Source organism: Bos grunniens, chromosome 21 (genome assembly GCF_055505025.1).
Source record: "Bos grunniens cultivar Pamir isolate PY7600 chromosome 21, Bosgru_T2T1.0, whole genome shotgun sequence".
NCBI classification, from domain to species: Eukaryota; Metazoa; Chordata; class Mammalia; order Artiodactyla; family Bovidae; genus Bos; species Bos grunniens.
Window position 1 is genome coordinate 41,100,727 of NC_141185.1, and position 12,361 is coordinate 41,113,087.

A 12,361-nucleotide genomic window follows, 5' to 3' on the forward strand; every position below is an offset into this window, starting at 1 on the left:
AGTCAGGATGGCGATCATCAAAAAATCCACAAACAATAAGTGCTGGAGCCGGTATGGAATAAAAGGAATCCTCTTGCATTGCTGGTGGGAATGTAAATTGATACAGCCACTATGGAGAACAGCACGGAAATCCCTTTAAAAACTGGGAATATTTAGAAAGATGGTAACAATAACCCTGTATACGAGACAGCAAAAGAGACACTGATGTATAGAACAGTCTTTTGGACTCTGTGGGAGAGGGAGAGGGTGGGATGATTTGGGAGAATGGCATTGAAATATGTATAATATCATATATGAAACGAGTCGCCAGTCCAGGTTCAATGTATGATCCTGGATGCTTGGGGCTGGTGCACTGGGATGACCCAGAGGGATGGTATGGGGCGGGAGAAGGGAGGAGGGTTCAGGATGGGGAACACATGTATACCTGTGGCAGATTCATTTTGATATATGGCAAAACCAATACAATATTGTAAAGTTAAATAAAATAAAATTAAGAAAAAAAATAAAATGAAATAAAAAAAAGAGAATATGGAAAAAAAAAAAATCCAATTGCTAACGGAGAAGATGCAGGTTTGATCCCTGGGTCAGGAAGATCCCCTGGAGGAGGAAATGACAACCCATTCCAGTATTCTTTCCTGAAGAATTCCATGGACAGAGGAGCCTGGTGGGCTACAGTCCAGGGGGTCGCAAAGAGCCGGACATGACTGAGCATGCATGCAGGCTCCTTTCATCAGAAGCCTCTGAAATGCTATAAATCTGTTTTCAACGTGTTGCAATTTGACAGTATGACATTCTGAGTCATTAAAGTTTATCACTCAAAAAAATAAAATAAAATAAAAACTGGGAATAAAACTACCAGGTGTGTGTGTTAAGTTGCTTCAGTCATGTTCAACTCTGTGACCCTATGGACTGGGGCACCACGCTCCTCTGTCTGTGGGATTCTCCGAGGCAAGAATACTGGAGTGGGTTGCTATGCACTCCTTCAGAGGATCTTCCCAACTCAGGGATCAAATCCACGTCTCTTCTGTCTCCTGCATTGGCACTTGGAAAGCTCCATAAACTACCCTATGACACAACAATCCCACTACTGGTCATATGAAAACCTACCCTAAGAAAACCATAATTGAAAGAGACACATGTACCCCAGTGTTCACTGCAGCACTATTTACAACAGCTAGGACATGGAAGCAACCTGGATGTCCATCAACAGATGAATGGATAAAGAAGTTCTGGTATTAATACATATATACAATGGAACATTACTCAGCCACCAAAAGGAATGAATTTGAGTCAGTGGTGTGGATGAACCTAGAGTCTGTCATACAGAGTGAAATCAGTTGGAGAAAAACAAGTATCATATACTAAAGCATATATACGGAATCCAGAAAGATGGTACTGATGAACCTATTTGCAGGGCAGCAGTGGAGACGCAGACCCAGAGAACAGACTTGTGGACACAGTGGGGTAAGAAGAGGAGGGATGAAGTGAAAGAGTAACACTGAAACATACACATTACCATACGTAAAACAGAGAGCCAATGGGAATTAGCAGTAAGACACAGGGACCTCTAACCCAGTGCTCTGTGACCCCTAGAAGGGTGGGATGGGATTGGAGGTGAGAGTGTCAGGTACAAAGTTAGACATGAGCACCTAGAGGAGGCCTGGCTGAAAGGATGCAAGCCATCTCTAAACTCCATCCCAGATGCACCCAGGAGAGCTCACAAATATGCTGCAAAATAACCATAGAAACTTTTCAATTCCTGAACAAGGCCCTAGGCACACAGTAGATACAAAATGACCACAGGGGCTTCTCCAAATAACCTTAGGCATTAGGAGTGCATCAAGGGCTCATGAATATTCTACATCTAATTATATCAGATGGAATTATGGGAAGACATAAACAACACAGCCTGCTGTTATACAACTTGAAATTGTCAATCGGCCTTGAGCGTATGCCCATTTGTATTCCCTTTCATTGATTGGTAGTGGGTACAAGCCCTGCTTTGCACCAGGCATAACCAAAAGGAGGGGGACTGGAGGAAGCCAAGAGAGCTGGACAGCAAGGATGAGAAGGACTCTTTGGGGAGTGTCAGTCTAATAAAAGCTCTTATGCTTAAGGTGAACTGAGCTTTCACTTGTCTGTTGTACTATACATTTTGGTCCATTGCTCCATATTTTTGTTGTGACGAGATAAGAACCAAGGAAGATAAATAAACCAACCTGAGAGGAGGGAGGTCTAAGAAGGAAGGGGCATATGTATATCTGTGGCTGATTCATATTATGGTGGAAACCAACACAATATTGTAAAGCAACTATCCTCTAATTAAAAATAAAATAAAAAGCATTTCTATTAGTTAGTATCCTCCAGAAGAAAAAAACCATAGGGTACATATAGACAGCTAAAGAGTTTTTAGGTGGGACTGGCTCACATGATGTTGGAAGCTGAGAAGTCCCAGAGCTGCTCTGCCGTCTACAAGTTGGAGGTCCAGGAAAGTCAGTGGTGTGGTTCCGCTCCAAACCTGGATGCCGAAGAATGAGGGAAGCCAACAGCATCAGTCCCAGTATGAAGGCCTGAGAACAAGGAGAACCAAAGCCAATGGTAGGAGACAGAAGTCCAGGCTCAGAAAACAAGCTCCATCCTCCACCCCTATTCCCCCCAATCCCCAACATCCCCTCCCACCACACACCATTTTGCTCTGTCTGGACCTTTAGGGGACTATCCTGTTTCCTCTATGACCCACCTCCCAGAATATTGGAAATAAAAGCAAAAATCAAAAAATGGGACCTAATTAAACTTAAAAGCTTCTGCACAACAAAGGAAACTATAAGCAAGGTGAAAAGACAGTCTTCAGAATGGGAGAAAATAATAGCAAATGAAGCAAAGCAACTGACAATCTCAAAAATATATAAGCAACCCCTGCAGCTCAATTCCAGAAAAATAAATGACCCAATCAAAAAATGGGCCAAAGAATTAAACAGACATTTCTCCAAAGAAGACATACAGATGGCTAACAAACACATGAAAAGATGTTCAACATCACTCATTATTAGAGAAATGCAAATCAAAACCACTATGAGGTACCATTTCATGCCAGTCAGAATGGCTGTGATCCAAAAGTCTACAAGCAATAGATGCTGGAGAGGGTATGGAGAAAAGGGAACCCTCTTACACTGTTGGTGGGAATGAAAACTAGTTCAGCCACTATGGAGAACAGTGTGGAGATTCCTTAAAAAACTGGAAATAGAACTGCCATAGGACCCAGCAATCCCACTGCTGGGCATACACACTGAGGAAACCAGAATTGAGAGAGACACGTGTACCCCAATGTTCATCACAGCACTGTTTATAATAGCCAGGACATGGAAGCAACCTAGATGCCCATCAGCAGCTGAATGGATAAGAAAGCTGTGGTACATATACACGATGGAGTATTACTCAGCCATTAAAAAGAATACATTTGAATCAGTTCTAATGAGGTGGATGAAACCGGAGCCTATTATACAGAGTGAAGTAAGCCAGAAAGAAAAATACCAATACAGTATACTAATGCATATATATTGAATTTAGAAAGATGGTAACGATAACCCTGTATGCGAGACAGCAAAAGAGACACAGATGTATAGAACAGTCTTATGGACTCTGTGGGAGAGGGCGAGGGTGGGATGATTTGGGAGAATGGCATTGAAACATGTATAATGTCATATGTGAAACGAATCGCCAGTCCAGGTTCGATGCATGATACAGGATGCTCGGGGCTGGTGCACTGGGATGACCCAGAGGGATGATATGGGGAGGGAGGTGGGAGGGGGGTTCAGGACGGGGAACACGAGTACACCTGTGGCAGATTCATGTTGATGTATGGCAAAACCAATACAATATTGTAAAGTAACTAGCCTCCAATTAAAATAAATAAATTTATATTAAAAAATAAAATAAAGTCAATTAAAAAAATAAAAAATAAAAACATTTAATAAAAAAAGTTATTACTAGTAATGGCACAGACATTGTATTTTTTCCAGTACACAGTAATAATAAAACAAATGAAATAACATACCACAGCTAGGGATTTTCATGTACAATTTCCCAAGCATTCTAGGAAAACAAAAATTTCTTTTCTATGAATCACTAAAATAACTGAAGTGAAACCTGAGATGAGCACAGGGTTGAAGAAAAACAAACAAAGGCTGGTTTAGAGAACAAGCCCACCGGGTTGTCTCTGCAGCCCCACTATGCTCCACACAGGCCTGGGCCATGTGCCCTCACTCACTCAAGATGTCTGGACCACAGAGCATATAGCAGGGTCAGGCTGGGGACCCAGAATTCCCTCGCAACCTTCTCACACAGCATTAGGGGAAAACACACGAAAGGTACTAGAAACAAAATCACCAACAAGGCAAAAGGCTCAAGGTTTCAGAGGAAGAAATGCAGTATTATTTTAAATTCTCCCTGGATCAGAGAAGTAAGCTTATCTTCCTGAAATGGGTCTTTCTTGAAGCATCTGCAGACACCCCAGGACTGCTTGAGGCAAAGTCTCTCCTGCTATCTAATAGTCCAGAGCATCTTTCTGAGGCCCCAAGAGGCTGATCTTTATCTCAGGCAAAGAGACGGAAAGGAAGCATGGGGTGGTGATGCTCCCTCATCCCTTCAAACTGGGCTCACACTTGGCATGGAGAGATCACCCTGGAGTTTAGACATCCAAGGGCATCAGTGAAACCCAAAGATCTCCAAAGTCCAGTGAAGAGAAACCTACACTTGCAGCCAGGGATTCCACGCCTCTGGCTCATAACATGCAAGCATAAGCTGTTGGCCTGTCTTGCTGGGTGACCAGCCAGTTTCATCTGGTAATCCACCATGGAAAATTGAAACCAGCTAGTGAAGCAGCACAGCATACTGGTTAAGCCACATGCTCAGAGAAACTGGGTTCAAATCCCTGCATTGTCCCTTAGCAGCCACATGGTATGTAAAAGCTTTGGACAAGAGACAAACCCCTCATGTTTCTCATCTGCAAAATGGGTACATATCACTGAATGGTTGTGAAGATTAAATGAAGCTAATATTCATAAAGTACTTAATTCAGTGCCTGGCACAGAGTAGTGGCTCTACTTTTTATCTTTCTCACTGATTATCATAAAGCTTACATTTATTTCAAAAAAATCAAGGGAATGCAGATTTATGAGTGCTCTAAACTGATTCTCTAAAATAGTAGATTGGAAGATTATCTCTGACAGTAAAACATGACTCACACTCCTCATCGTTTTGTATGGGCCCTTGGGTAGGTTTTGGTTGCCTGGGAGAGATGACCTGGTCTTCCTTTAATTAAAAGTATTGTTACTGTGAACCTTCTCAGTTTTCAAAACTTAGCTTGAAGTGATTTGAGTACTGCACAATTGTTCCCAGCCCTAGCTAGTCCAGAAAGTGTGGCCAGAAGGTGTGGCCCTTCCATGGCAAAGACCTTCCCCTTAGGTATGTTCTCCAACTATGTCCCCACTTCTGGGTCTCTCCTGGGCCAGCCTTAGGGTCTGCATATCTTGGCAGATCCAAGTGCTATCCCTTTACACAACACTGGAATAGAGGCTTTCAACTTCCCTAAAATACTTCTACAAGGGTCTCTTTTATACAGAAGCTGCTCTTTGCACAGATCCTGAATAACTCAGTAACTCCTTAGCTAATCTGGCATTACCATGGCTCCATGCTCCCATGAATGGATTGGCAGTTCTGGACACACTGTTTAAGGTCACATTTCTCAACTTAGTTTCAAAACTCTAGGTAGAGAAGCTCACTGCACCATGGAAAATGATCACTCACTTGCTGCTGCTGCTAAGTCGCTTCAATCGTGTCCGACTCTGTGTGACCCCATAGACGGCAGCCCACCAGTCTCCCCTGTCCCTGGGATTCTCCAGGCAAGAATACTGGAGTGGGTTGCCATTTCCTTCTCCAATACATGAAGGTGAAAAGTGAAAGTGAAGTCGCTCAGCCCTGTCCGACTCTGAGCGACCCCATGGACTGCAGCCTACCGGGCTCCTCTGTCCATGGGATTTTCCAGGCAAGAGTACTGGAGTGGGGTGCCATCGCCTTCTCCGGATCATTCACTTATTTGACCCTAAATAACACCAAACAATACAGCCTCTGGCATCTTATCTAAAAAGGCCTCCCATGTAACAGTTTATAATTTAGGGAACCATCTGCTTTTCAATATTTCTTTTAAAGAAAAAGAATAGGCAAAACATCAAAATTCTTTAAACTAGCAGTGACCTAACAAGAGACAAACAGAAGTTTATATTTTAAATCTTTTACTAATCATCACTATCCAGTCTCCTATAAAATTCTCATTGGCTCAAGTTTATTTGCTCAGCTTCACTTGATTAGATAAAGGGAAGTGAAAAGTCAAACCAAACAAACAAAGCAAAACAAGCCTTGGCCCTCTGTTGAAAGTATAACCTGGAGTAAGAGACATGATGTCTGTGTTGTGTAACCTTGCTCTCAGAGGAGTGGTTAATTTCTTGTTCAGCAGCATGGTGGTGGTTTCCACTCTTCTTCCCATCATTTTTAGACTCCAGAGTAGGCCGCCTTAATATTCTTCCTTTAAAGAGCATCTTTGCTTTTAACTTTTTTTTTTTTTGGTTTTGGTTATAAGAAAGAGATATGTGATAAATACTTGGAAGGCAGTAATTAAGAACTGTCATTTGTAATGCTGGTGCTCAATGTGGCTGAGGTACTCTCATCCACTGCTGGTGGCATTTTTAAATGAGTAAGTTCTCTGGGAAAGCAGTATGCCAACATGGTGCAAGAATCAAACACAATATTTACTCTAGAACTCCCTTCACCTCTAGGAACTCAGCCTAGGGAAATATTAATAAAATAGCACAAGCAGTAATAACAGAAATGATGATGGTGAAAATTATGACCAAGTCACCAAATCCCAAGGTCTGTTCCTGTTTCTCACACTTGATCTCTATGATTGTGGTGACCACTGGCTCCTTCATAGCATGATATTTCTTTCAGTGTTCCTGACCCTAAAACTCTGTTATTTCCGCCTCTCACTATAATTTTGGAAGGCTCCTTATTCTTTCCATCCCCATAAAGACAGACATTCCCCCAACCAGAGTTATTTCTTCTCCTCTCACCTCTATACTCTAACTGTAGGTGATCCCAAAGATGTCCACACATCTTCTGCAAAAGATAACTCCAGTCCTCAACATCCTTGAACTCTATCTAAGTCCTAACTTTTCACATGCTTTTTGGATATATCCGTATGTAACATCAAAGCCATTTCACCCTTCCTCATCTTGTCCGTCTTTCCTTCTGTATGGTGACAATCCTCCTTCAGACCTTCTGTCCTTTTTATCAGATCAATGATTCCGCCAAACATGTCCTCAAACCCCAAAAGCATCATAAAAATGCAGTGACCAGACCTCAACTAAAACCTGTGCCTTAGGTATGTATGTTTCTAATAAGCTGCCAAGTAAACTCAATAGAAGCCACCAGATACAGGAGCCAGGAATCTCAGCTATCTAAAAGACCATACTTGCCACCCAAATGCAGATCTCTTTTCCTGTGGCCACCTTCACATTCTTCTACACCCACCTCCACCTCCTCCTCCTCTATTTCCCTTCACATGCATTCAACCCTTACAACCCTCCTCCACCTCCACCACCTCCTCCTCCATTTCCCTTCAATACAGTCTACACCCCACACCCTTCCTCTTCCTCCTCCATTTCCCTTCACATACAGTCTACACTGCACTCCCCTCCTTCTCTCCTCCCCTATTTACGAAGGACCTAATATGTGTCAAAACTCTAGGTACAGTAGTAGTGAATCAAAAGCACCTCTCCCATGCTGCTACTACTGCTGCTAAGTTGCTTCAGTCGTGTCCGACTCTGTGCGACCCCATAGATGGCAGCCCACCAGGCTTCCCCGTCCCTGGGATTCTCCAAGCAAGAACACTGGAGTGGGTTGCCATTTCCTTCTCCAATGCATGAAAGTGAAAAGTGAAAGTGAAGTCACTCAGTCATGTCCGACTCTAGTGACCCCGTGGACTGCAGCCCACCAGGCTCCTCCGTCCATGGGATTCTCCAGGCAAAAGTACTGGAGTGGGGTGCCATTACCTCTCCCATAGGAATATACAAATTGTAGATGACCTGGAAAAATGCTTTATTATTGCTCACCTCTATGAGTACAAATATTTGAGAGTACAAATATTAATTTCATAGAAACACTTCCTTAGATGGCTTCAAGTTAAATATGTCAATTTACTGGAAATTTAGAAGAATTCCTTGATGTTTGCCCTCCTTGGAGGTCTAGCACTTATTGTGCTGTACAATGAATTCTCCACTACTTACTGAATGAGTGTGATGAACAACTGAACAAATAAACAGTCCTATTTGCCTTTTCTGAAGATGGGTGAGAAGTGTGAGGGCAAGTTGGTTCCCTAAGAAACAGCTTTTCCTTTATTTTTTTTAAAAAATGAGAGAATAAATCAGGGCATGTCTGCCCGACTCTCTTCACCTCTACAAGCCACTTGTGAAGAACTCAGTCTTGGATGGCATGACGCCATCACATGGTCCCAGAATTTTCAGATTTGCTTCTGCATTGAAGAAAGCCTATGTTGAATATGCTGATGTCAATGCATGAATGGATAAAGAAATTGTAGTACACACACAAATATATATTATTCAACCACAAAAAATGAGGACATCCTCCTCTTTGTGACAACATGGATGGACTGTGAAGACATTATGGTAAGTGAAATAAATCAGACAGAAAAAGACAAAACTGTATAATCTCAATGATATGTAGAATGCAAAAAAGCAAATGTATAGAAAAAGAGATCAGACTTGTGGTTACTAGAGGCAAAGGGTGGGGGTAGGCGAAACTGGATGAAGGTGGTCAAAAGGTACAAAATCAAGTTGTAAGATAATCAAGTACTCAGTTCATTTGCTCAGTCGTGTCCGACTCTTTTCGACCCCATGGACTGCAGCACGCCTGGCTTCCCTGTCCATTACCAACTCCCGGAGCTTACTCAAACTCATGTCCATTGAGTCAGTGATGCCATACAAGCATCTTATCCTCTGTTGTCCCCTCTCCTCCTGCCTTCAATCTCTCCCAGCATCAGGGTCTTTTCCCAGGAATCAGTTCTTCACATCAGGTGGCCAAAGTATTGGAGTTTCAACTTCAGCATCAGTCCTTCCAATGAATATTCAGGACTTATTTTCTTTAGGATTGACTGGTTTGATCTTACAGTCCAAGGGACTCTCAAGAGTCTTCTCCAACACCACAGTTCAAAAGCATCAATTCTTCAGCACTCAGCTTTCTTTATAATCCAACTCTCACATCCATACCAGCATTAGTCCTTCCAATGAATATTCAGGACTGATTTCCCTTAGGATTGACTGGTTTGATCTCCTTGCAGTTCAAGGGACTCTCAAGAGTCTTCTCCAACACTACAGTTCAAAAGCATCAATTCTTTGGTGCTCAGCTTTCTTTATAGCCCAACTCTCACATCCATACATGACTACTGGAAAAACCATAGCTTTGACTAGACGGACCTTTTTGGCAAAGTAATCTCTGCTTTTTAATATGCTGTCTAGGTTTGTCATAGCTTTTCTTCCAAGGAGCAAGCATCTTTTAATTTCATGGCTGCAGTCACCATCTGCAGGGATTTGGGAGCCCAAGGAAATAAAGTCTGTCACTGTTTCTACTGTTTCCCCATCAATTTGCCATGAAGTGATGGGACTGGATGCCATGATCTTAGTTTTCTGAATGTTGAGTTTTAGGCCAGCTTTTTCACTTTTTTCTTTCACTTTCATCAAGAGGCTCTTTAGTTCTTTGCTTCCTGCCATAAGGGTGGTGTCATCTGCAAATCTTGAGGTTATTGATATTTCTCCCGGCAACCTTGATTCCAGCTTGGGCTTCATCCAGGCTGGCACTTTACATGATATACTTTACATATAAGTTAAATAAGCAGGGTGACAATATACAGCCTTGACATACTGCTTTCCCAATTTGGAACCAGTCTGTTGTTCCATGTCTGGTTCTAACTGTTGCTTCTTGACCTGCATACAGATTCTCAGGAGGCAGGTCAGGTGGTCTGGAATTCCCATCTCTTTCAGAATTTTCCACAGTTTGCTGTGATCCACACAGTCAAAGGTTTTGGCATAGTCAATAAAGCAGAAGTAGATGTACTACTTCTACTACTAGGTACTAGGGCTATGCTATACAACATGATGATGAAAGCTGACACTGTTATATGACATACAGGAAAGGTGCTAAGAAAGTAAAGCCCAAGAGTTCTCACTGCAGGGAGAAAATGTTTTTTCTTTTGTTTTTATTGCATCCATATGAGACAATGGTGCTAGTGGTAAAGAATCTGCCTGCTAATGCAGGAGACATAAAAGCTGTGGGTTCAATCCCTGGGTCAGGAAGATCCCCCGGAGGAGGGCATGGCAACCCGCTCCAGCATTGCGTGGGAAATCCCATGGAGAGAGGAGCCTGGCGGGCTACAGTCCACAGGGTCACAAACAGTAGGACATGACTGAAGTGATTTAGCACACATGAGATAGTGCATGTTAGCTGAACCTATTGTGAAGATCATTTCACAATATACGTAAATCAAACCATCACGCTGTGCACATTGAAGAGTGATTGCTGTGCGCATTAAGGAGTGATACACGTCAACTATTTTTCCATTAAACTAGGAAAGAGGACTACCATTCTGCTAGCTTGTGCTGAGAAATAAAAAAGAAGTCCAGTAACCTTCTCTGCAAATGAGCTTAGCAACTTTTATTGATCCCTGAAGCAACCACATCAGAGCCCATTTTCTTTCTTCTTCTTTCTATTCAGGGTGGAGAGACCCCCCTGAGGGTAGTGTACTGAGCTCCTCCCAGTTCTACAGTTTTCCTGAATTCTTGTTGCTTTTGTCTTCTCTATCGAACAAATCACTAGTCACTAATTGGACAAAATATTTGGGCCAATGAGAGCATCATGCCAAACAGATCATCTCCAGAGTATTATCCCAAAACTTTCTCTAAGTGCCATTTCCAAAAGCAATACACTGAATAATAAAGACATTTAGAAATCCATCATATCACTCAATCTTTCAGAATCATTGATGTTGCTCCCCAACCTCAAGGATTTCCTTACTTTGGATGGGCAGTGATGATGATAAAGATTTTCTGATGTCAGGAATAAAATTGGAACAATGAAGTATTTACTTTAACCAAGCTCTTTTTAAAAAGCCTCTTTCTTAATTTACTGTGTGAGAAACTTCCCTCCATTGGCCAACAGCAAAACCCTAACCTGGAGCTCAGACATGGGCCACACTAAGCCATACAGGAAGTCCATCTGAGCTGAATTAAAAAAAAAATAAATAAGACTTCCTCTCAGAGAGCAAGCGTGTATGTCCCCAGATCTTGACCATAGAGGACCTGTGGTCAAGCAAGCAGTCTCTCTAGAAGTTCAGCAACCCCTTGCTAAAAGCAGATGCTCCAACTGTTACTGTAACCCTATGGGTATCCACAGTGCTCTCTGCATGAGACACAGTGACAGGACAGCAACAGTTTTTAATCATCAGTCCATATGCTACATAAAGAGAAAACCCAGTAATACACACTTTATTTTAATTTCCAAAGAGACTGGCTTCTAATCAGCCTGCAATCCACTGATTTCAGTCTCCCTGAAGTCCAATTAGCTGGGAGCATCTGTCAACTGCTCTTTACGTAAAGATCATTCAAGCAATTCCATATATACAAAATCTTAAGTCTTATTAAATTTCCCCCAAGGTTTTGCATTACCATACCTTTTCATCTTTATTATAACCTCCTTAAGGTTTTCCCTTTAGCCTCTGATTCATCAGAGCACCTTAAAAGATAGCAATGTTTCCACCAAAAAGAGATAAAAATAATCTGAGGTGCATGTAGTTTCAGAGAATCCAATGGAGTCCCAACTGTGGATGAAGTTGAAGGTCCTAAGGACTTTCTGTTGGGCATTAAGCCCACGTGGCCCCTGAGCACATCTTCCTCTCCTCAAATCATGAGACAAAAGTGGTGAATAGGTGCAGCCAATACAAGTTGATCATGGATACATTATTCTAATTGCCTTACTCTTGAGTTCATAGTTCACTAGTTAGTTAGGGGATCAAGGAAAGGCAGAGTTTATCAAATATCTGAATTTTACCCAAAGTATTGTGTTTACATGAGGCTTAATATTGACTATATGGAGGCCTAATGTTCAAATCGAAGAGCAGAGAATAGCAGACATCCTGTTCCAACTCTGATCTAGAGTGTACGTGAAGTTGGAAGCCAGAAAGACCCTCCCTCAATCCACTCACTGCGTACTTCTGTAAGGTTCCCTTGAGGGGGGCCCC

At 42.2% G+C, this 12,361-nt stretch overlaps 1 long non-coding RNA gene across 6 annotated transcripts in view; it reads right to left on the minus strand.

Annotated features, from left to right (window-relative positions):
* The window catches only part of LOC147349486 (uncharacterized), a 133,860-nt gene that overhangs the window by 7,286 nt on the left and 114,213 nt on the right, over positions 1 to 12,361 (minus strand). For all 6 annotated transcript variants that reach the window (XR_015149852.1, XR_015149855.1, XR_015149853.1 and 3 more), the window contains one exon: positions 2,429 to 2,570. This is a non-coding gene — a long non-coding RNA (uncharacterized LOC147349486). The remainder of the gene's footprint in view (positions 1 to 2,428; positions 2,571 to 12,361) is intronic.